We start from the raw sequence: 24,273 nt of genomic DNA on the forward strand, positions 1-24,273 counted from the left end.
TTAACATATTTAATTCTTTCTTAGCCATCACAAGTCTCTTACTCTTGAAGTCATGCTCTTAATGAGGTTGTTGGTGCTGAACCACACTGTCTGTGTCCATGAGACCTTTGATTGCTTTGGACAGACAGGGCAACAATAACAGTGTTCTCTCATAACACAATGGAGTCCAAAAAGCACAAATTTTCGAGGAACACAAATTAATGTTCCTGACATTGCCAGAGACTCTCACACACACATTTCCTTCTTATAGTACAACAGAAATAGTAAAGATAGGATATTTGATTTGTGTTATAATACTTCTTTTCTGGTTTTGTTCCCCACCCCCTAAATATGTTGCATTTCTCTGACGTTCTGTATCTGATACCCACGATTTATTATGATTTGTATCTTGTCTCCTTTCTAAATGTCCACATTCTTCCTGCTTAGCAAAGTAAACTTACCTGATCCCTTTTCTCTCCTTTTTTTGCCATTTTTACATTATTTTTATTGTTGACACTATTACAGATGTCCCCCATTTTCCTCTCCTTTGCCCACCTCCACCTGCCATGTTTTAATCTAATTTAGTCATACACGTTGAAAACACTTTATTCAAACTCTTTTGTGAAGTTTCTAAAGAAGAAAATACAGCAGGCAAGAACCATTTACTAGCCCTAAAAGTTTACGGGCTCTTCAAAATACTGCATTTCTAGAAAACCAGATAGCTAAAACCAGACCAGTGACCTAAGGACTTTTCCACTACGTTTTGTATCTTCTTTGATCGCTTGTCTATATCCAGATTCACTAATTAAACATGTGCAAATTAAGTATCTGTATGGTTAAATTAGGACTTCTTTCCCCCTTTTTTCATTCTTCCTGTCTTAGCCATCTCTTACTACACATTTAGACAGGTATTAACTTCTTTCTTATTATTGTACTATTAAATATGGTTTAATATTTATTTATTTTCTTTACTGATTTTTTTTTAATTCTCACCTGAGGACACTTTTTGCATTCATAGAATGAGAGAGAGAGGGAGGAAGAGAGAGAGAGAAGAAACATCGATATGAGAGAGACACATCGACTGGCTGCCACCCACACAAACCCAACTGGGGTGGGGACAAACTGTAACCTAGGTACGTGCCCTTAGCAGGAACTGAACCCGGGTCTCTCCAGACTGCAGGCTGACTCTCTAACTACTGAGTAAACTGGCCAGGGCTCTTTATTGATTTTTAGAGAGAGAGGAAGGGAGGAGAGAGAGTTTGAAACATTGATGAGAGGGAACATCAATTGGCTGCCTCCTGCATGCCCTTTACTGGGGATTGGGTCCACAACCTGGGCATGTGACCTGGCCAGTAATTGAACCGGTGACTTCTTGGTACATGGGTCAACGCTCAACCATTGAGCCACACCAGCCAGGCTGGTTTGATATTTAGATAATTTAAGGTAATATCAGAGGCGCAAGTGACTCATGCATCTTTCTTAACTATGCTATATAGTGTGAGAAGGTGACAACAACTCAGCAACATTTTCAGTGCTTTGAAAGTTTTCTGTCCACTGAGAAATCTCTTCCTGCCTGCATATTTGAACACTTCAGAAATGCAATTCTGTCATAGTGCCTCCATGACAAACTCTTAAAGGCTAGACATTGGGTTCTGCCATAAAATATCCTTATCTCCTCATCAAAGATGTCCTTTATTCAGACTGGTTACTGGAATAATATTGAAGTACCCTGACTCTTCTCTTCTGTGTCTCTCTGGAAGAATGTCGGATTCTTTCTTTAGACTCCCCAAAGCAGATAGTTTTAGTTGTCTTAATTTGTTCATTACAGGAAGCACTGTGTCATACTGGAGATCTGTTTCTGTAACCCGAATAGACAGGTGGCAAGAGATAGGAGTCATGTTTACTAGTTTATTCTAATAATGCATGGAGCTGTAAGTGCCTCATCAACTTTATTTACATTTTACATTGATTTTTGTTTTTAAATTTAACATCGTAAGAGAACTAATGCTCAGAATGATTCATTGGCAGTTAAAGACAATAGCAATCTAAATCTTACTTTTAATTTCTTGAACATTTTGTGAATGAAAAAGCTCAATAAAAAAAGATAGAAATATTTTCCATACTGAATTAGCAGTTGCAAACAACATAAACCCAAGAACAAGGAGTAGCCAGTTTTAAATGAGATGGAATGAAATAGACATTTCTTTGTATAACAAATGATTTTTCAGCCCCTGTCCAGGAATAGTTATATCTGAAAGAGAAAGTACTGCTGCCAAGCCCTGCTACTCAAAGACACATGTCATAACTACTCTATAACCAAGTGAATGCTATCATGCAGATATTGTCAGTGCAAAATAATAGTGCAGAAAAAAAAAATATATATATATATAATTAAATTTTGTGTGGAAATGTGGATGGATGGATGTGAAAGATAGAGTGTTCACAGATAACTATGGCAATTACTGAAGATGGTTACAGTTCACCAATATGTTCACCAGCAGGGACATGAGATTAAGCAATATTCACTGTGAGGTTACATTCATCAATGTCCTCAGAATGTGAAGGTGAATAGTTTCAACCTTGACTTTACCAAAGAGACAGGATTCCAAGCCCAGGAGGCAGTGAGTACTGGTGGAAAATAGAACACATCCTTCTGTTTGGGAGTCCGACTTTGGCTTTGATTTTGTCTTGCCCTCTTCCAGCATTTGTGAACTTGCAGATGAACAGAAGTGCCCATTTCATTATTCCTTTGCCAACTCAACATTGTATCATTTAACTGCTTTTGTAAGTCAAATTAGGTAGAAAAATGACATGCTGTTTATATTTGCATCTCTGATTATTAGGGTAGGTCTGTATCTTTTATGTATTTTTCAGTTTTAATCTTCATTTGAATGTTTAGGTTTTGAGGAGCTCCTATGAATAACACCCCCCTTTCTCCACTGAACAAATTGATATAAAATAAATGAGTTTACTCACAGAAAAGTAGTAGGGAAGAATTATGCCCTTAGAACATTGTCTGTTGCTGTCTTTTGCTCATTTTTTAACTTTGCTGTTTATTTCTTATTAATTTGCAAGAGCTACTTTAGATTAAAGATTTTTAAATTAAAAAATTTTGTCAAGTTCTATTTTTAACTTTGGTTTACTGTGTTTTTACCAGTTTTTTTTTTTTTTCAATTTCAGTATATTCAGATACCCATTTTCTGTAAGGATTTTGATTGATATTTTTTGTTTAGAAATTTCTGAAAAACAAAACAAAACAAAACAAAACGATAAAACCTATGAAACATTCTGAAGGATGAGTGAGATAGCCTGAGTAAAAAGAGAGACATATCATGTCCCAGGGCCAGAAGAAATAAAATTGTATATATTTAATTCTCCACAAAATAATGTATTAATTTACTGCAATCACAAACAAGAACCTAGTGGGTCATTTTTTTCTCTTTTTACATTTTTTTTTTATTTTAAAAATGTGTTTAATTTAATATTACTTTGTATTAGTTTCAGGTGTACAGCATAATGGTTACCCAATCATACTTTACAGAGTGTTCCCCTGATACTTGGCCAGCTGTGTCTTAATATCTTTTGTAAAAATAAAATGCTGAAAGGGCAAGAAAAATATGTGAGAGATATTTTAACTGGGTCTTTATAATATGATTAAGGGATTTGCTACTTCTTTTCAGAAAATAACCTACCCCTGTGTTTTGAACGGAAATTAAAGAGATACATGTTGCAATTTCTCATTGAAGTCTTTTTAAAATGACCGTTTTTCCCCTTTAAGTGCATTTCAGTTGACTTAGCTATTCTCCTCCCTCTAATTGAGGGAAAGGCCCCCTGCTTTCCCCATCACAGGGAGGGGGCGGAGCATTCTCTGAGAAGCTTGGAAGTGAGCTGTTCCTGGCCCGTCTTGGGGGAGGGGCTGCATTTCAGGAGGCTGCAGCTGACAAGAAGCTTCAAGGTAATGGCTGTCTTAAACCTAGTTATTTTCTGGGAATTTCTTCGGGCTTTGGTATTACGATGGGAAAAAAATAGATTCTTGAGTGTGAGAGGTGGGAATGAAATAGGGAGTTAGGGAAATTGCTGTTACTGTGACAGAGTCAACCCCCGAAATTTTAGTTTCTCCCGATATTTTCTGAAGTCCACAGTGTGGGAATGGGTGATCAGATTACAGCTTCTAAATTAAGACTTAAGTGAAGCATGCTGTTCATTTTAATTTTTTACATGGCATTCCATGTTTCTATCTTCATTAGAGAGTTTATTGTATTTTGACTTAACCATGTATTATCCTACACAAAAATAACTGACAGAAAAATGTAAACATAAAAAGTATTTGGCACATGAAAACAGAAATAGAAATATCAATGTACACGTACATGGAAGGGATCCAGATGGCTGTTGAGTGATAGCATTTGTAAAAAAATATATGCATTTTCCTTAAGAAGGGAACTAGAATCCCCTCTTAACAATCAGCATTTCTGGAGATTCAGGTTGGGGGGGGGTGTCAAAATATATTTTTAACCAGTTTCAGCATTTTTAGAATTGCTTTTTGCCATGATAATTTTTTATTAGTAGAAGAACAAAATGAAGCTTAAACAGTGCACCATTTGGTTTCAGACACATACACACACACACACACACACACACACACACACACACATGCAAACATACTTCCCTGTATTTTGCCAGTAGTGGAAATTTTCCTGGACCTGATCAAGCACATAGCCTGGTTGCTGTGTTGGCTACAGCCCTGCCCTGCGTGTGTCCGTCCTCCTTGTGACTCATTCTTTCAACCCACAGGTATGGCCATCGTGAGCAAGAACTATTTCTATATTTTTTTAGTTTTATGAGTGAAACAGAGAGAGGATCTAGTTCATTTTTATTAGCAGGTTTTAAAATATGTGGCATGGTGCAACACATACAATTGAATGTTATATAGCTCACAAATGGAAGTATGAAGTATGAACATCTAGTAATTTGGAAAATATTAGGTGAAAAATGAAAATTGCAGAATAGCAAGTACTACATTATATCATTTAAAGATAAAGTACTCTATTAATAAAATTTGTGTAACAAAATCCGAAAAATGTAAGGCTACCTACTAATGAGATTGTTTGTGTGGTTGGAGAGACAGGACACTTTTTACTATCTATTTAAATATAATTATTAATACATATTTAGTCATTTAAAAATATATCAGAAGAAAATTTGAGACAAAATGTTTCAAATTATGAGAGTTATATTTGAAGTGATTAATTTAAAATGACATTGAAAATACTGATAAGGAAAATACTTTCAAACTATGGGCTTGAGCACAGTAAAAAAGTGGTTTGCAATTACATGCATTCATGTATATATGTAAAAAAATATGGAAAGATACTCAGGAAACAATAATATTGATCATTTTTTCCAGAATTATACTTTTTCAAAATAAGTCTTTATTTTTACAATTTTCATAATAATGCCATTTTCTTTTGATCAGACCACTTGAAGACACTAGCATTTCATTTTTTGTGCAATCCATAACAAAACTATAATTTTGAGCATGGTACATTCTAGAAGCCTGAGAAAATTGCTATCTTGCAAGATGTAGTTCCCAATCTTCTCTCATAGGAAAGGTCTAGTAGTAACAGCTTGTAGTTCTGGTACTGGTCACAAGATGTCATTTGCCAGATTTTCCAAATTTTCTCTAGTAACTGTTTTTACGAAGTGAGTAAACAAAGCCATGAAACATATTTTATATTAGCAGACTATGAAACAGCATGCACAGTGTAGCTGTAGTTCTGTTTAAAAATGTGTATGTGTCTAGGATAAAAAGCCCTACATTAGGACTGATGGGAGAACTGAAAAAAAAGCATTGAGAAATATATCTACATGGAATTTGGCTTACAGAAGACACAGACAGTTATTTCCCTTCTCCCTGTCTCCATCTCACACTTTTCCTAAGAGAAATAATTTCAGCATGAACCAAAAACCAAACATGTGACCAAACTGTGTCACAGAGAGGATTTCAAATAATAAAAACAAGAAGGAAAATAAACATGGCATCTACATCACAGATAAGACTTTATCTCCTTCCTGTGTTTCAGAATGACATGCCTGTTGAAGTTTTTTTTTTTTTTTTGGTAAGGAAGTTTCTCCACACAATTTCCATTTAATGGGTTTGATTCCTTGCCTCTTTTTGGATACCCTAGGTTAAAATCAGAGATGCACATGACCTGGCGAATCTGCATGTGAAGCCAGTTGAGCCCAGAAAGGCAGTGCAACCACAGAAGACTCAAGCAGGAAGAAGGCCCTGTTGGACAAGCAACTAGAGTAAGAATCAAAACAACAGGATCACAAAGCTAGACCCTCTTCATATAATCCATGTGATACTGGTAAGGCTTATTCCATTCCATGTTAAAACATGGTTAAGTTGAGAATATGGAGTACAATTTATTTTGATTATGGCTTAGTAGCTGTAATATTTTAAATTAAAAACTTGGTTTCTAGTGTTAGGAAAGAATTAAATATGTTAAACTCCTATAAGGAAATTATACAAATAGGTACAATGATATGTATTTATGGAAGACTTGTATGTCCCAGCCAACTGCCTGACTCTCAAGAAATTCTTGAAAAGTACCATATTTAATAGGTAGCCATCGTGTCCAAATATCTGAACTACTAAGCTCATTTTAATGAGGTCATTGTGTTATTGTCTGAGTCCAGGAGATACTAAGCCCAGTATCTGTGTCTGGCTGCCTTGGATAGATAGGGCAGCTTTAAAAAGTTAAAATATTACCTGAGAATAAATCTCCAGAGGCCCCAAAGTATCAAAATATCCAATAACATAAATGATGTCCCCAACATACTCACCAACATCTCCTCCCTCCCAAGCTCCTACCATATTACACACTAATTTCTTATAAATAATAGCTATAATAAAGCCTGAATGCTGGGGCATTATGGAACTACTAATTTCTTGAATTTTTCAATATTTTTCCCAACCACAATGTTTTTTGGGTACCCAGTATTTATTCATCTTTTTGTATATGTTCTCCATTTTCATTTTCCATCTTCTTTCTTCTTTAACAGATTAAATCTGTTTACTTATTCTCTTTCCCCTTTTCTTTCTTTAAGTGAGTATCCTATAGTATCACCAACTCAAAATTATTTTAAAGCTTCCTTGAAAGTTTTCAGGAGGTTTTGTATAAGCACAAAAGGAGAAAACTATATAGCCCTAAGGCAATAGAGGCCTCTAACATCACTGTTTTTAGTGGTTAACCAAGCAGTTAAACACAGACCAATGACCTAAGAATTTTTCTAGATGATTCAGATTTCACTGATTGATTTCTAGTCTATATCCACATATATCACTCAGTCAGATATATTTTCATATCTTCAGTGATTCATTTTGAATTTCTTTTCTTCTTTCCCCCTTATGTTCATCTCTAGTCCTACTACACACTTACACTGTTGCTGAACTTTAAAAAATATTTTAACCTAGTAATTAATATATTTTGATATCGGTAGTACCAGTTGTCCCTCCAGTCAGCTAGTAAAGTTAGAACTTGGTCCCAAACCCATATTTGTTTATCTGTCTATTTGAGAAATTCTAACACATAACATTGCCATAATGCTGTCTAAGGAACTCTCAAGTTTAGATATTGTATCTTTAACAGTTTAAGAAACCTAAAACACTAAGTGGAAAGAATATATGCACTCCTATGTTAATTGCAGCATTATTTACAATAGTCAAGATCTGGAAGCCACCCAAGTCTCCATTAGTAGATGAGTGAATAAAAATGTGATGGTACATGTACACAATGGAATACTACTCGACTGTAAAAAGGAAGGAAATCTTACGTTTTGTGACAGCAAAGATGAACCTAGAGAGCATTATGCTAAGTAAAATAAGCCATTCAGAGAAAGACACATACCATATTATTTCACTCAAGTGAATTCTAATGAACAAAGTGAACTAACAAGCAAAATAGAGACAGATTCACTAATAAGAACAGGGTGACAGCAGTTGGTGGGGGGTTTGGAGGGCTGGGTGGGGGAGCAGTGGAAGGATTAAGAAAAATACTCGTAGACATGGACAATAGTGTAGTGATTGTGGGGGGAGGTTGGAGGAGGGCATTGGGGGAATAAATGCTGATGGACAGAGACTTGACTTGGGGTGGTGAACATTATACAGTGTACAGGTGATGTGCTATGGAATTCTGCCTCTGAAACCTGTATAATTTTGTTAGCGAGTGTCCTCTTATAAACTCAATAAAAAGGAAAAGAAAATTAAAACAACTGTAATGTCACATCATACCCTGGTTTGTGGAAAATATGGTAATGAATTAAAGTAATGGGGAAATTTCTTTAAAAAACAAAACAAAAGTTTATCATATCTCCTCACTAAAGAACTAGTAAGTATCTTTATTCAGAGTGGTGACAGGCATAATTTTGGTCCAGCCTGGATCTTTTCTATGGGTATCTCAGAGAATGGCTGTGGGTGTGGAGGAGAGTAGGACAAGAAGGAAGTTCTTTTTTCTTTAAATCCCCCAAGGCAGGTCCCATAGAGGTCTATCTTTTTGTTTGTTAATACAGAGAAGATCACTACAGTTTAGTCTCTCTAATTGAATACTTAGAGTATAGTTAAAGCTTTGTTTGCTAAGTGCTGTGATGATGAAGTTGTAAGGTTCTCATCAGCCTTTCCTTTGTTTTAGTTATTTTCATCTTTCTAGTTCCATCATTCTGAATCTTGATTATTAGCAGCTTCTTCCATTGGCACTATGTAGGTTTTAGAATTACAAAAATACAAAATCTCCAAACATGGCAGGTGTATCTTCTTGTGACCTCTAGGTCACTGGTTGCTATTAATTTTATTTTATTTGCTCTTTTCATGTTCACATACATTTGAACAGAGATTATTTGTCCCCTTGGCTCTTGCAGTGATTCACTGTCTGGCTTGCCTTTTTCTTACCATACATGCTCATCCTTAGTAAGTTTTATTCTGATGTTCATCCACTTCAGGTAGGCTGACATTCAGCCAGTAAAGATTAATAATACAGTTTCAACTATTTTTTCAGCCAGTTTTTGTTACTTGTGCCTATGTCTTAGGGGTCATGGACTATTTTTGTTGTTGCTGTTAATCCTCAACAGAGGATATTTTTTTCATTTATTTTTAGAGAGAATTGGAAGGAGGGAGGGGTGAGACAAAAAGAAAAAGAAACATCTATTTGAGAGAGACACATGGATTGTTTTATTGTTGTTGTTAATCCTTACCAGAGGATATTTTCCATTGATTTTTAGATAGATTGGAAGGGAGGGAGGGAGGGAGAGACAGAGGGAAACATCAATGCAAGAGAGACACAACCATTGGCTGCCTCCCACATGACCCCAACCGGGGCCAAGAATTGAATCTTCAACCTAGGTATGTGCCCTTGACCAAAAATTGAATCTGAGACCCTTTGATGCATGGGCTGAAGCTCTAACCACTGGGAAACACCAGCCAGGGTAGCCATAGACTATTTTGAATAACCATTAATTTCTAAGATTCCTTGCTTTACCAATGCTCATGGCTCCCACATGTTCTTTGGGAGTATTCAAACTGGACCATTTCTACTCTTCTATATTATACGCTAAAATCTTGGCATTTGTTTATTCTATAACTACTGTTTATAGTATGATATCTGGCTTCTGCTTTCTCACTGGGGACATATTCTTAACCTGATTTCTGTCTCCACATTATAACACTTTGGCTTTAACGCTTTCCTTTCCTCTGGCTCACGTGGTTGAGTAGCATGTGAAAACTTCACTGCAGTTAAAGGCTCTGCCAATGAGGATAATGTTCACAAACTCTAAGGTGCTGATATCATTTGAATTCTTGACATTTGTCCTGTTAACTAACTTTCTTTATTTAAAACTTTTTTTTATTGATTTTAGAGAGAGAGGAAGGGAGAGGGAGAGAGAGACAGAAACATCGATAAGAAAGTATATGGATTGGCACCTCCTGCATGCCCCCCCACTGGGAATTTGGCCCACAACCTGGGCATGTGCCTTGACCGGGAATCGAACTGGCGACCTTCTGGTGCATTGGTCAACACTCAACCACTGAGCCACACTGGTTGGGCTGTGTTAACTAGTTTTCAATAAAAGAGATATTTAATGAAGATAAGAATTTATAGGAAGAATTATATACCTGCATCAAAAGTTAGGTGTTTTAGGTGCCCTCCCCACTACATTTTAAAGCAAATTCAGAAATAAATGTTAACAAAAATTAATTAAAGAGATTAAAAAATAAATTTCTAATATATTCTTGGTACATTCCAGAGGATATTTTCACACATACCTTGTGGTACCTACAACCTTCTTTGGCAATCATTAATCCAAAGCACAAATCAATATTTCTATATGTGACCCCATTACTCTCACAGTAAAACACAAATTTCTTATATAGATAGTATTCTGGTTTTGGAAGCTTTTTTTAAGATTCAGGATAATTGAGGTATAATTGAGGTATAATTGACAAAGTTAAATATACACTTTTAGGTGTATAGTTTGATGAATTTTAATGAATGTATACAGTTATGTAACAACAAATTCAGGCATACCTCAGAGATATTGCAGGTTCAATTTTTGACTACCATAGTAAAACAAATATGGCAATAAGTCAACTCACACAAATTCTTTGGTTTCCCACTGCATATAAAAGTTATACTAGATTATAGTCTATTAAGTATGCAATAACATTATTTCTAAAAAAACAATGTACATACCTTAACTTAAAAATATTTTATTGTGAAAAATGCTGACCATTATCTGAGCCTTCAGTGAGTCAATCTTTTTGCTGGTGGAAGGTTTCACCTTAATGTTGACAGCTGCTAACTGATTAGGGTGGTGATTGTTGCAAATGGGGGTAGCTGTAGCAATTTCTTAAAATAAGTGATGCCTTTCTCACTAAGGTTAATCATTTCTAGCTTTTGATTGAAAGTGAGAGATGTGCAGCTCTTCCTTTTGAAAACTTGAAGACCATTATAAGATTATTAATTGACCTAATTATTTTATTGTTGTGTCTCAGGTAATAGGGAATCCTGAAGAGATGGAAAGAGACAGAAATGGAAGGTCAGTGGAGCAGTCAGAACACATATATTTATGGACTAAGTTCACCGTCTTATATGGGCATAGTTTGTGGTGCCCAAAAAGAAATGCAATAGTAACATCAAAAATCACTGATTATAAATCCTCATAAGAAATATAATAATAATGAAAAGTTTGACATATTGGGAGAATAACCAAAATGTGAAACAGACACAAAGTGAACAAATACTATTAGGAAAAAATGGTGCTAATTGATTTTCTAGACACAGGGTTGCCACAGTCCTTCAATTTGTAAAAAACTCAGTATCTGTGAAGCACAAATAAGCAAAGCACAATAAAAGAAGGTATGCCTGTTCAGTCAAATTAAAAAAATATGTCCATCACTCCAAAATGTTCCCTTCTAACCCATTGTAATGAATACTCTCTCTATCCTGATTCTTGGCATCCATTGATCTAAATTCTGTCCCTATAATTTTTCATTTTCCAGAATGTCATAAATGTAGTCATACAATATATAGACTTTTGTATCTTGCTTCTTTTTTTTAGCATTTTTCTGGTATTTACCCATGCTGTTGCATGTATCCATAGTTTATTCCTTATTACAGCTTAGAGATATTCTATTATTCTACAGTTTGTGTATCAATTCACCAACAGGTTTATGGTTTTGGTGATTATGATAAAAGTTGTTATAAACACTCCAGAACAAGTATTTGTGTGTAAGTTTTCATTTCTCATGGGTAAATATCTAGGAGTGACATCTTAGGGTTATATGGTAAGTGCATATCTAGCTATGTTAGCAACCGCCAAACTAAATATCCTAAAGCAGCTGTGATATTTTATATTTCCACCAGCAATATATAAGTTCCACTATTCGTGCATCATTGCCAGCAGCTGATATTGTCAGCTTTTTTTATCTTTTTAATATTTGTCATTCTTATAAAGGTGTTAGTGGTGTCTCATTGTGGTTTTATTTGCATATCCTTAATTACTAATGCCATTAGGACTTTTTGTGAAGTGTTCATTTACCATTCATATACAGTTTTCCCCTGCTACCCAAAAGTAGAGTGTTTATATGAAAACTTTCATAAGCCAAAATGGCATAAAGCAAAGAAGGAATTACCATTAACCTAAAATAACACTAACATATAGTAATATCAGGAATTATATGATAAATGCACAGCCTATATAAAGTAGAAATAATGTATCATACAATATACATGTAAGTGTAGTTTCACTTATTAAAAGACTGACTGATTTCTCCTTAAGTATAAGATAACAGAACACCACAGTTTATCCACCCATCAATAGATTGTCCACTCCATCCATTCATTACTGCATACTAACTAAAAGAAACCACTTGGCTGTTAGCAGAACCAATTAGTAACTTCTACAGCTTTCAAGATTCTTTCTCTCTGCATGTAAATAGTATGAATGGTAGACACAGACAAGTTCAAAGCATGCACAATGTCTTTATTTCACTCACCACGATTAAAATTACATCTATTTTATACTAAGCATAACACATTTACGAGCTCTCTTAGGCTTTCCTGATACCTTAGTATACATCTTCTTAATGGATGCACAAAGTAAAACTAGATTAAGCACAGATGTTCACAGACACAGTTCAGAGTTCTGAGGGATCGAGGCTGAGTGTAGTTCCCAGGGAAGAAGCTGGGCAGTGCCACTCTCGCTGCTGGGGGTGTGCATTCTACTTTTATAACTGTTCACTGCAAAGCAAAGGCTAGCTATTCACTTTTCACCTTTACTTCACAAAAGCGAAAACCCTTTGAGGATTTCTTTTGGTTACCAAAGACAGGTACTAATGTAGGTCTTTTGTATCAGTGAAGTGATGCGAACTTTTGAAAAGTGGGGGATACTTGTATATTTGTTTGTAAGGATCTATTCAAGTTGCTTGTTTATTTATTTATTTATTTATTTTTGGATTGTTAATATTAATATTGAATTGTAAGCGTTCTTTATATACTTTGGAGAAAAGCTCTTTATCAAATATGTTTTGCAAATATATTCTTCCACTTCGGATTTTCATTTTATTTTTGAAGAGCAGAAATTTTCAAATTTAACTTAACAAAATTTTTATGGTCCATGTTTTTTTGTCTTAATAAATCTTTGCCTAAATGAAGGTCTCAAAGATTTTCTACTTTGTTTTCTTCTAGAAGTTTTGTAATTTTTGCTTTTACATTTACGTCAGTATTTTATTTTGAGTTCATTTTTGTATATGGTCTTAACTAAGGCAACAAGATGAATATTTTTGCATGTGGTATCCAATTTTTCCAGTATTATTTGTTGAAATTTCCAGCAATGTTTCCATTTAATTACGATTACCAAAAATCTATTGAGTAAGCTTGAGCAGCACCCTCTGCTGAAACCCCATCTTTTGCAGCTCCTTCTTCTGTAGATCTCTTGCCAATGACCTAGGTGCTTGCGTGGACACTCGTATTTCACCACTAAGCCCGATACCTTTGTGCATGCTCTGCCAAGGTCCTTGTCCTATCTCTCTGGGCTCAAGCACGAGCTGTTGCCGGTGCTGTGTTGGTGGGGCATAAACCTGGGTTTCCAGCCACTGTGGCTGGTGCTGGTGGCTTGTAGACTACAGCTAATGAGTACAGCAACCCCAGCACTCTGTGATTTTGGGCCAGAGGGGCTGCGTTCTTCGGGGAGTAGGGAGATAAAGTTTGCCCCAGTCCACTACCTTCACGACTTGGGGAACAGGAGCCTGGGAGTCACCTCCATTCCAGTGCAAGGACCCCATTGGTAAGGGATCCTCACTGGCTGTCATGTTACTAATGGCCGTGACTTGCCTTTTGGGTCTGCACCAGTGCCTGCGTAGGCCTTTTTCTGGTTGACCGCTTGCTGAGCTAAGGCTGTGTGCAGATTCTTGGACCAGTGGAGAGAGGGCAAGGGTACGGGCTGGAGAGGAGGCAAGCCTGGGATGTCGGATGGACCCAGATTCTCATTCATACGTAAGAGAGACCAAGCTCAGGGAATATTGACAATTCTTAAGCCCAGCACAGGAGTTCAGAGATTTCCAGGCACTTAATAGAAGTTAGTTGAACATGTTTTGGTAACTGCCGGCTGCCGGAGGCAAGACAGTGGAGCTACCAGAGTTCTTATGTGAGTAGGGGCAGGGTGGCGCCATTAAGAGAGTGAGCTAGAGGATGGGAGCCTGGGGCTCCGGATGGACCAAGGATCTTGAGATTGGGATGGCACAGACAGATATCAGAAAATGATTTTATAAAATTGATGTTTTTTAATAAAAAGTGAATATTTGCTAGTATATTTGTATTGTATTTATATGTCTATCTTAGGCCAATAATACACTGTCTTGATTACTGTAGTCTTGAAATCAGGTAGTGTGAATCTTCCAAGTTTGTATTTCCTTCTCAGAGGTTATTCTAGTTCCTTTGCTTTTTCATAAACATTTTAGAGATATACTCTCAATTTCTACTAAAAGCTTGCTGGTATTTTGATTGAGATTTTAATGATTCTGTAGATATGTTTGGGCAGAAGTTACATCCTATGAATAGTTAAATTTTCAGTCGATTATGTTTCAGAACATGGCATGTTTCTGCATTTATTTAGGTCTTCTTTAGTTTATTCTATCAGGGCTTTGAAGTCTTCAGCATACAAATCATGCACATATTTGTTACATTTGTTCTACCTTAGTATTTCTTGTTTTGGATGGTATTATAAATGGTTCTTTTTAAAACTTCAACTGCCAAATTTTATTGTGTAGAAATGAATTGTTTTATATTGATTTTGTATCTGGTGGTAATAAACTTACTTGGTCTTGTAGCTTTTTCAGTAAATTCATCAGGATTTCCTATATAGATGATCATGTTGTCTGCAAATAAAGACAGTTTTATTTCTTCTTTCTCAATCTGTATGCCTTTAATTTATTTTTCAAGCATTATTGAAGTGGCTACGGTCTCTGATATAATTTTGAATAGAAGTGGTAAGAGCAGACATTTTCGACATGTTCCTGATTTTAGGGAAAAAGCATTCCATATTTCACCATAGGTATGATGTTAACCTGAGGATTTTTGTAGATGCATGATCAGATTGAGGAAGATCCACTTAATTCTTAGTTTGCTGAGTGTTATTATCATGAATGTCTCTAGAATTGTGTCAAATGCTTTTTCTGCATTAATTGAAATGATCTTGTTTTCCCTTTTTAGTCTGTTGATATTTACATTTATTTGCATATGTATAACCATCCTTACATTCCCATGATAAACTCCATTGTGTCATGATGTATTATTATTTTTCTATATCACTTTATCTTATATGTTATTCTATATCATTTTCTGTATCAATTCTGTATCTCTGTCATTGAATCTGTCCTTGTTTATGAGAGACTTGGTCTGTAGTTTACCTGTTACATTTTTTTCTAGTTTTGGTATCAGGATAATGCTGGTATCATAAAATATATTGGAGACTGTCCTCCTTTTCTCACTTCATTGCCATCTGGCTTGTATGAGGTACATTGCTTTACTTAGAGTGTTTAAAGAGCCATAGGATTATTCTTAATGATCTTTCTCTACCCTAAATTTCCAGCAGTCCCTTCATACCTGTGCTCTTAGAGGGGTGTATGTCTTTGTGCTCTTGGCTATTCCACATCAGTAGACTCCTGTTATTACTAGATACTAGGCTCATGGTGAGGCAGGTAGCACTCTGTTGTCCTATTCAGCCTTAAACTTAGGAAGGTCATATGCAACTGGTCCTTGAGGGTTGTACATTTTTCTCAGTATTCTTTCCTCTTAACATGGCAGGAGAATTCTGATTTGTATCAGGGGTTGGTCTTTGGAGAGAGAGATATTCTTTCTCTTTCCTCATCAGTAACTGACCACTGCTTTTTATTCTTGTTAAGATCACGGGCTCAGGGTTTCCTGCTCTTCCTCCAGAAACACTTTTTAACCAGAAACATTTTTTAACCAGAAACATTTTTTAACAGAAGGAGAGGGCTTCCTGTTTCTCCCTTAGTGGCTTAGGGCTTTTGCTTCCCACATAAGTGTTTGAATAGTGTAAGGGACTGCATATCTGTCCCACAACAACACTTGATTGTTTCTTGCATACCTGAACCACTGAAATGGTCTCTTTTTGTTCTCCTGATTTGTCTCCAGTTATATTTCTGCACTTCTGGTTAAGGATTGTGAAAAAGAACTTGGCAGTGAGTGTATTATTGCCCAGGATGCCAGATATTCTAAATTATTGGCACCCTAGCCCATTAAAAATTTAAGAATTCATTAAACTTTCAGCTGATTTATTTTTACCTACTCACTGACAACTACCTCTGCCAAAGGTAAAAGAGTGCATATGTCCATCTTTAAGGGGTTAGTCACCCTTTAGAATTCAGTTTACCTCAGTTTTCTGATGGGCTGAAAGAATAGTATGCTTTCGCTGATTATCCAGAAGTTTATCATTGTTAAGTTGTGGGTGACATGCTTTTTTTTTTTAATCCTCACCCGAGGACATTTTCCCATTTTTTGTTCAGGTAGAGTGGGAGGGAGAGAGAGGAACAGAGAGAGAGAGAGAAACATCGATGTGAAAGGAATACATCGAGTGGCTGACACCCGCACAACCGACCAGGGCCAGGGACAAACTGCAACCGAGGTATGTGCCCCTAGCGGGAACCGAACCCGGGTCTCTCAGGACCGCAGGTCGACGCTCTAACCGCTGAGCCAAACCGGCCAGGGCTGACATGCTTTTATGGCTTTTTATATCTTAAGTGGAAGTGGAACTGGTGCTTTCTAATATATATATATATATATATATATATTCATATTCATATTTATTTATGTATAAATATATATATATAATATATATATAATTTTTGTTTTCTTTGTTATTAAATATCTTTAGGGAGAAGCAAAGATTTTTAAAGCATACTTGTAAAGAGTTTATTTTTATATAATTGTTATTAAATTTTTCCATTAAATTTTTTCCAAATTATCCATTAAAATCATACTTTATTATACATAATACATGCATTTTTTATATTCACTTATTTTTATTTTACACATGTGTAGATTCATATAATCACTACCACAGTCAGACTACAGAAGTGTTCCATCACCCCCATAACTTTCCTGTGCTCTCCTTATATAGTTACACCCTCCCCTTACCTGTAACCCTTGACAGCCACCATGATCATGTCACCATCACTATATTTTTCCCTTTTTTTATCATACAGTATTGTGATGGACACACTCTAGGTGACCCCCCCCCTTGTATAACTCCCTTTAAGTGACTTGTTGTAATTGATAGAATTCGGCTAAAATGATGGGATGCCACTCCCTTTCATAATTGCATTATGCTATTTAAGACTAGTTTATGTTAAATTAGATGCAGAACCAGATATAGAATTTCTTAAATTGCTGTGACTTCTAATACATAACTATTGCAAATGAATTAATTTACCTATTCATCCAGCACACATTTATAGAGCATTTTTTTTCATTTAAAATAAGGTACTTACAGAGTATATTAATGATTAAAAACATGGACCCTGGAGCCAAATACCTATGAAAGTTCATTAACCTCTCTAATGCTTCATCTACAAAATGGTAATATTTATAATACCTACCTAAAAAGACTTTGTGAGTATCAAGGGAGGTGATGTATTCAGAGTACTTGGCACAATGCCAGTATGGAACACTTTTGGCTTCTATTGTTGTCATTATTATTGATAGTAGTACTGTTATGCAGAATGGGTCAGTTATGGGGGCTCTCCTTCATAAAGTAACTATATGATTATTAAGTGAGATAATATGTCAAGTACTGGGAACAGTGCCTGGCACATAGAAAACTTTTATATGTATTAGATATTGTTATATCTATAATCATTATTTATCTTTATTATAATAATAGTAGCAGTATTGGCATTTACTATTAGTTATCATTCTACCCCTCCTTCTAAAAAACAGTAAAATATAAAATATATAAGAAACTAATCTTTTTCTTTGTATTTTGTTTGGGAAGTAGTGAGGTGGTAGCTTTTTCTGATTTATGTGCAGTATAGAAAGTAAATAAAATAAATATAATACAGTGTAGTCTTGATGTAATACCATACTTTATGTCCATTTGTTTTTTCCCAAATGTGTGAAATGAGAAGACAGAATAAGAAATATTACAATATAAAATATACAATTGAATTTATCTCTTTATTTAACGAAAGCCATATTTTATACTGTCCTAAAATCCTCTTGAATTTATATAGTAATAATTTGAAAGCTTTGAAAAGATTAATTCTGTAATAAGAATGATATTTTTGTTAGTGATTATGAAGTCAGCTGTTTTGTTCTATTAGAAGAGAGACTGGAAAACACAGTGAATTAAGTAAAATAGAAGTTTACTATTTCACTAAGTTAAAGTTACTGAAATGAGGTGTCTCATTATTCAGGGGTTCAGGCACTTCCATCCCTAGTGAGTTACATTTGTTTTTCTTAATCATCACCCAGGATATTTTTATTATTATTATTATTGATTTTAGAGAGAAAGGGAGAGAGAGAGAAACATTGATGTGAGAGAGAAACATCGATCAGTTGCCTTTCATACATGCCCCAAAAGGGACCCAAACCCACAACCTAGGTATGTATCCTGACCAGGAATCAAACCTGCAGTCTTTTGGTATATGGGATGATGCTCCAAACAACTGAGCCACCTGGCCATGGTATGAGTTACATTCTTTATCTAAGTCACTTGATCCAAAATGGCTCTCTGAATTCTACCATGGTCAAATTCTAGGGGTAGAAGCAAGAGAAAGAGGGAATCTGGAAAAAAAAATCAAGTGGGCTTTTTAACCTCTTTTGAGGTACCTTCTCTAGAGTTTTCACAACTATTTTTGTTTCCATTATATGGCAAGAAAGTCCATCACATGGTCATGGCTTCCAATAAGGGAGTCTGGGAAAAATAATATTTTAAGAGTTTACATTGTCACCCTGAATGCAACTGAGGTTCTGCTACTGAGGAAGAACATAAAGAATAGCTTGGAGTTGGTAACCAAATGTTTCTCCTGTCCTAGTCATTATAAATATGATACATGGTTGTGAAAAAGCATTAATCATATAACAGAAGTCTATAAAATATCAAAAGGGAAAACTTCCTGTGGCAGAGAGAATGCTATATGCTCACAAAACCCTGTTTCATTCTCCTCCTGAGTCACAAGAAGACTACCTTCCCTAGCTTCTATGGCAGTTTTAGTTAGTTGACTGTGACCAGCAATAAAATTTGCCAGACCTGGCCCCTAAAACTTTCCACAGAATTCTCCAACACCCCTCTTTATAAGCTTGCTAACCAGGTGCAAAGAATGCAGTGGAGGACTTCAAGGCCAAGAAGATGGTAGAGCCATAGAATGGAAGAAGTTTGAGTCCCTTTATGACTGCTTGAAACAGAGAAACGTTTCCCTTTCTGACGACTTGATGAAGTACATTAAACTTTGACATCAGCAAAATGAACTTTGTGGTCAAATCTCTGAGATTTTAGGGGTGGTTCATAGCACAAAACATTACATATAATTATTAAAGCCCTTACTAACACAGCAGCCTAGAGATGATCTTCATTATTTATTTGTATTTATTGTTCCAACATTTATGTTTATATAAAGGTAGATTTTTAAAATACTTTTATATATTACATATTATATGATACAGAGGCACTTCAGCCCCAGATATTTTTATTCCCCAAATTAACACTAATTATTTTTTAAAGTGGCTTTCTAAGTTAAATCAGAAATCTAAGTTTACATTTAACATGGGAGACTTTTAATGAGCAAAATTTATTTTAGACATATATATATAAACAAAGGCATGTAAATTTTTAAAAATTAGTTTTCTCCACATTAAATTGATGACTGAAAAATACCAATAAAACATAAGAAGGACTTGCTAATTATTGATGAGAATATGTGATATGTATACTTTACTGCCATACCAGTGATTTTCAGTCTTTGGTTGGAAACATCCAAGTTTGTGAGGAAAGATCTGAAACTTTCCTGAAGCATTTAAGAGAAGAACTTAATAAAAGGGAAGACTATCATGTCCTGTAAACAGAAAAAAGTTATTATAAGGAAGCAGTTCTCAGTAAAATAATGTACAGCTCTAGTGCAATCCCAGTCAAGATTTTTAGTGAGCTATTTTAATGCAGCTTGACCAGCTGAGTTTTAAATTTACCTGCAGAGGTAAGGTGCCAGATAAGGCAGAGAAAATATGTAAGGAATATTTTAAACTATATTTTTTATTTTTTAATTAAGTGATTTGCTACCACTTTTATCAAGAAATTACACATTCCACGGGTTTGAATGGAAATTAAATGGACACTTGTTGCCATTTCACTTTTTAGTTTCTTGAGGAACATTTTCTACTCTTTAACACTTCAACAGTTTAACTTGGCTGTTGTCCCTCCTTTAATTCAGGGAGAGGCCTTCTGTCTTCCCCATCACATGGAGGAGGTGGAGCATTTTCTAAGAAGCTTGGAAACAATTTGTTCCTGGCCAGTCTTGGTGGAGGGACTGTATTTCAGGAGGCTGCAGCTGACAAAAAAACTTCAAGGTAATGGCTGTCTTAAATCTAGTTGTTTTCCAGGGAATTCTCAGAGCCCCCGAATAAATATGAGAAAAATAGGAATGGTGGTCTTAAAGTGAGTGAGAAGGGTGTATGGTTTTAAAAGAATTGCTGGCATTTTGAAGGAATTAATGCTTTTGAATTTTATATTTCTCAATGCTTTAAAAATCCACAGTGGAAGAAGGAGTGATCAGATTACAGCCTCTATATTAAGAATTCAGTATAGTATAGCATCTATTAATTTGCACAGAAAATGATGGGTAAAATATGTGGCAGCATGGAAGAAAATACTTTTATGAATTGATGGACACAAAGAAAGGCTATGCAAATGAACATGATAAGGGAAACATATGTAGTTGTCTGAAGAAAACTGTACAAACATATGCATATGCATGTATATGTGTGTATATATGTACATATACATATATATATATGATTAGAAAAAACCCTGGGAGAAAATAAATTTCCATGTTAGTCAGCATGGAAAAAATAATATTATTTTTTAGCCTATTTCAGCATCTCTAGAGTAGGTTTCTCCATTATTATTTTTATAATCATGAAAGAAAAATAAAGCTGAAACAACATATCCATTTTGCTTAAAACACATAAGCATTCATAGACATACACAGATATGCAAACATCCTCTCTTTGTTTTTTGACAATAGTGGACATTTTTCTGGACCTGATCCAGCGTGTAGCCTAATTATTGTGTTGGCTACAGACCTGTGTGTGTCCTCCTCACAATTCATTCTTCCAGACTACAAGTATGGCTATGGTCAACAAGAACCATTTTTCTATATCTTTTAAGAGGGCAATAGAGAAAGGATTTGGTTTATTTCTATAAACAGTTTTTTAAAATATTATATGGAATGGTGTAACCATACAGTGGAATATTATGTACCAGAAGAATAAAAATATGTAGTGATTGGAAATGTCTGATAAATAGTATAAAGTGAATAAAGGAAATTATAGCATATCATTTATTATATGTTTTACTAACATGTATATTATATAAAAATAAATACGTATGTTAATAAAATACAGGTATGCTACTATAATCCAGGAACCAAATCTAGGAAAACACATCTGCCACACTATTAACAGGAATATTTGTGTAGTTGGAGAAACAGGGCTAGATTTACTGCTCTCTATTTAAAGTAGTATTAATATATACTTATTTATTTACTTGGTTTACATAATCAGGGAAAATACTTAGATAAAATGTTGCAAATGTGGGAAAAATATATTTAAAGTAATTCATAGAAATGTGGAAAATATTTATATAGAATGATGTTCAAAATATGTTCTTAATTGAGATCTGATGGTTTGAAAAGATTTATCTTTATATGTAAAAAATTCTGGAGTTATAGAAAATATTCATAGTAATTATTTGTAGAGTTGTACTTTATTTTGTATATATCTCTCTGCATCTTTTCAAATTTTAATAAGCTTTTGGATATTTTTATAATCAGAAACGCAGTTGAAGACATCATGACCCTATGTAATCTTACACAGCAAAACCCTTAAGCTTAGAATAGAAATTTTTACCAGCCTGGGAAGACTTCTGGCTGGTTAAATGTAGTTCCTGTGCTTCTCATAAAAAGGATCTGATCATAATTGAAGCCCTGCCTATACCTCCTGGAGAGGCTGCAGTTCTGATTCTGGTCACAAGATGGGGCTTGCCAGGTTTATTACATTTTCTTCAGGCAACAATTTTTATGAAAATGGCAAACAAAACAATTAACCATATTTTTATATTAGTGGACTATGAGACAGCATGTAGATTATTATTAAAATTTTAATGGAAAATTGTATGTGCAAAGAAGGAAAAATCCACATGGTGATTGATATGGGGATTCAAATAAAATCTGCAGTCTTACTCATAATAGACACAAGACAGTTTATTACTTCCTTTCTCTCTTGTCCCCACCTCACACTTTTCCAGTCAGAGAGATGATTTCAGCATGACTACGTCACAGAGAGAATTTAAAAAGAACAAGAAGGAAAATAAACATGGCCTCTACATCACAGATGAAATTTCATCTCATTCCTATGTTTCAGAATGACATGTTTTCTAAAGTTTTGGTAGGAAAGTTTCTTTATGCTTTTTTCATTTATTTGGTTTGAATTTCTATTTCCTTTTATATAGCCTTTCTTCTTCTGAAGTGAGGACGAAGACAACTGGATCATAGGACCAGATCCTCTACAACCCACGTGACACTGGGTAATGCTCTTTCCATTTCATGAAACCATTCACATTAAAATCTTGTTGAGAACTTGAGTTATAATTCATTTTTCCTCCTTCTCTGCAGTCATACTATTTTAACCCTCATATGAAGATATGTTTTTATTTACTTTTTTTTTTCTTTTTAGAGAGAGAGGAAGACAAACAGTGTGAGAAACATCAGTCAGTTGCCTCCCTTACGTGACCCAGCCAGGAATTGAACCTGCAACCTTTTGGTGTACAGGATGATGCTCCAACCAACTTAGCTACCCCACCAGAACTGCAGCAATAGTATTTTTAATTAGAAGCTACATTTCATACTAAAACCACGTTAAATTGAAAATTTAAGATGTAAATTTATTTTTCTCCCTGTTTTATACCTGTATCATTATGTAATTAAAAGTCATCACTTCTAGTTTGGGGAAAGAATCTCATGTGTTAAACCACAATGAAGAAATTGTGCAAGAGGCTATTCAGATTTCTACCTGAGTTCTTAGCCACCTGACTCTCAAGAAATTTTTGATAACTGTCTTATCCAATTAGTAAACATTGCAATTTTTCTGATTCTCTGTCTTCTAAACTCATGCTTTTGACAAGGTCATTCTGTTATTATCTGAGTCCAGGAGATGTATACCCTATTATCTTTGCCTGCTTTGGGTAAACAGGAAAGTATTTATAACTTAAATATTATAAAGCTATGTGTCCAGCTAGAACAGTGTTTCTCAAGATCTTGAGCAAGTTGCAATAAAATCACTTGAGAAATTAGAAAATACAAAATGTTGGATAAAACTCTTAGGATAGGACCTAGAAATCTAGTTTTATGAAGACCCCCAGATGATTCTGATACATGCAAAATTTGGAGTCCCACTGCCCTTGGTATAACATTAGGGACACAACTGTCCCAAAGTATCTCTATTAACACAAATAGAATCGCTGACACACCACTGTAACCTTTCTCACCTCTGCCAACATGTACACCAATTCAATCATTAATAACCACATGTAATAGTAAGGGCAAGTTCTTGAATTTGAGGTATTATAAACCACTTCTTCAATTCTTACCCTCACCTTCCTTACATTATGCTGCATTTCCCCCTCTATCTCATGCCCCATTGAGTATTATTCTTTCTTTTAACTTTGTAATCGTTCACCTTCCACTTTGGCAAAATAACCTTGTTTGCTGATGATTTTCTTTTCCTTTTCCCTGTTCCAGTATCTCCCATATTGTCCCATTTAAACAACGGCTCAAGCATCCTTGGGAAACTGTTGGAGGAGAACAGACCACACAAGCTATAAACACTTGGTAGTTCTAAGGCAAAGATTTTGGTAAGAGTATTGTTTTTGTAGGAACTGCCTAAGCAGTGACGAGAATAGCCATACACCTCAGTCTCTGATTTGAAACCTTTTAGTACACAAATCTAAATT

General features: G+C 35.1%; 1 long non-coding RNA gene across 2 annotated transcripts; it reads left to right on the forward strand.

Annotated features, from left to right (window-relative positions):
• Window positions 1-3,894: 3,894 nt before the first annotated feature.
• Window positions 3,895-24,202, forward strand: LOC118636630. Of its 2 annotated transcripts, none has more exons than XR_004960678.1 (5): window positions 3,895-3,934; window positions 6,168-6,350; window positions 20,477-20,612; window positions 22,774-22,848; window positions 24,062-24,202. It is a non-coding gene; the product is annotated as an uncharacterized LOC118636630 (long non-coding RNA). The 2 variants fall into 2 exon arrangements; XR_004960679.1 differs by lacking the exon at window positions 3,895-3,934 and adding an exon at window positions 4,708-4,773.
• Window positions 24,203-24,273: the final 71 nt, after the last annotated feature.

The sequence above is a fragment of the Molossus molossus genome, unplaced genomic scaffold (assembly GCF_014108415.1).
Source record: "Molossus molossus isolate mMolMol1 unplaced genomic scaffold, mMolMol1.p scaffold_m16_p_2, whole genome shotgun sequence".
Taxonomy (NCBI): Eukaryota; Metazoa; Chordata; class Mammalia; order Chiroptera; family Molossidae; genus Molossus; species Molossus molossus.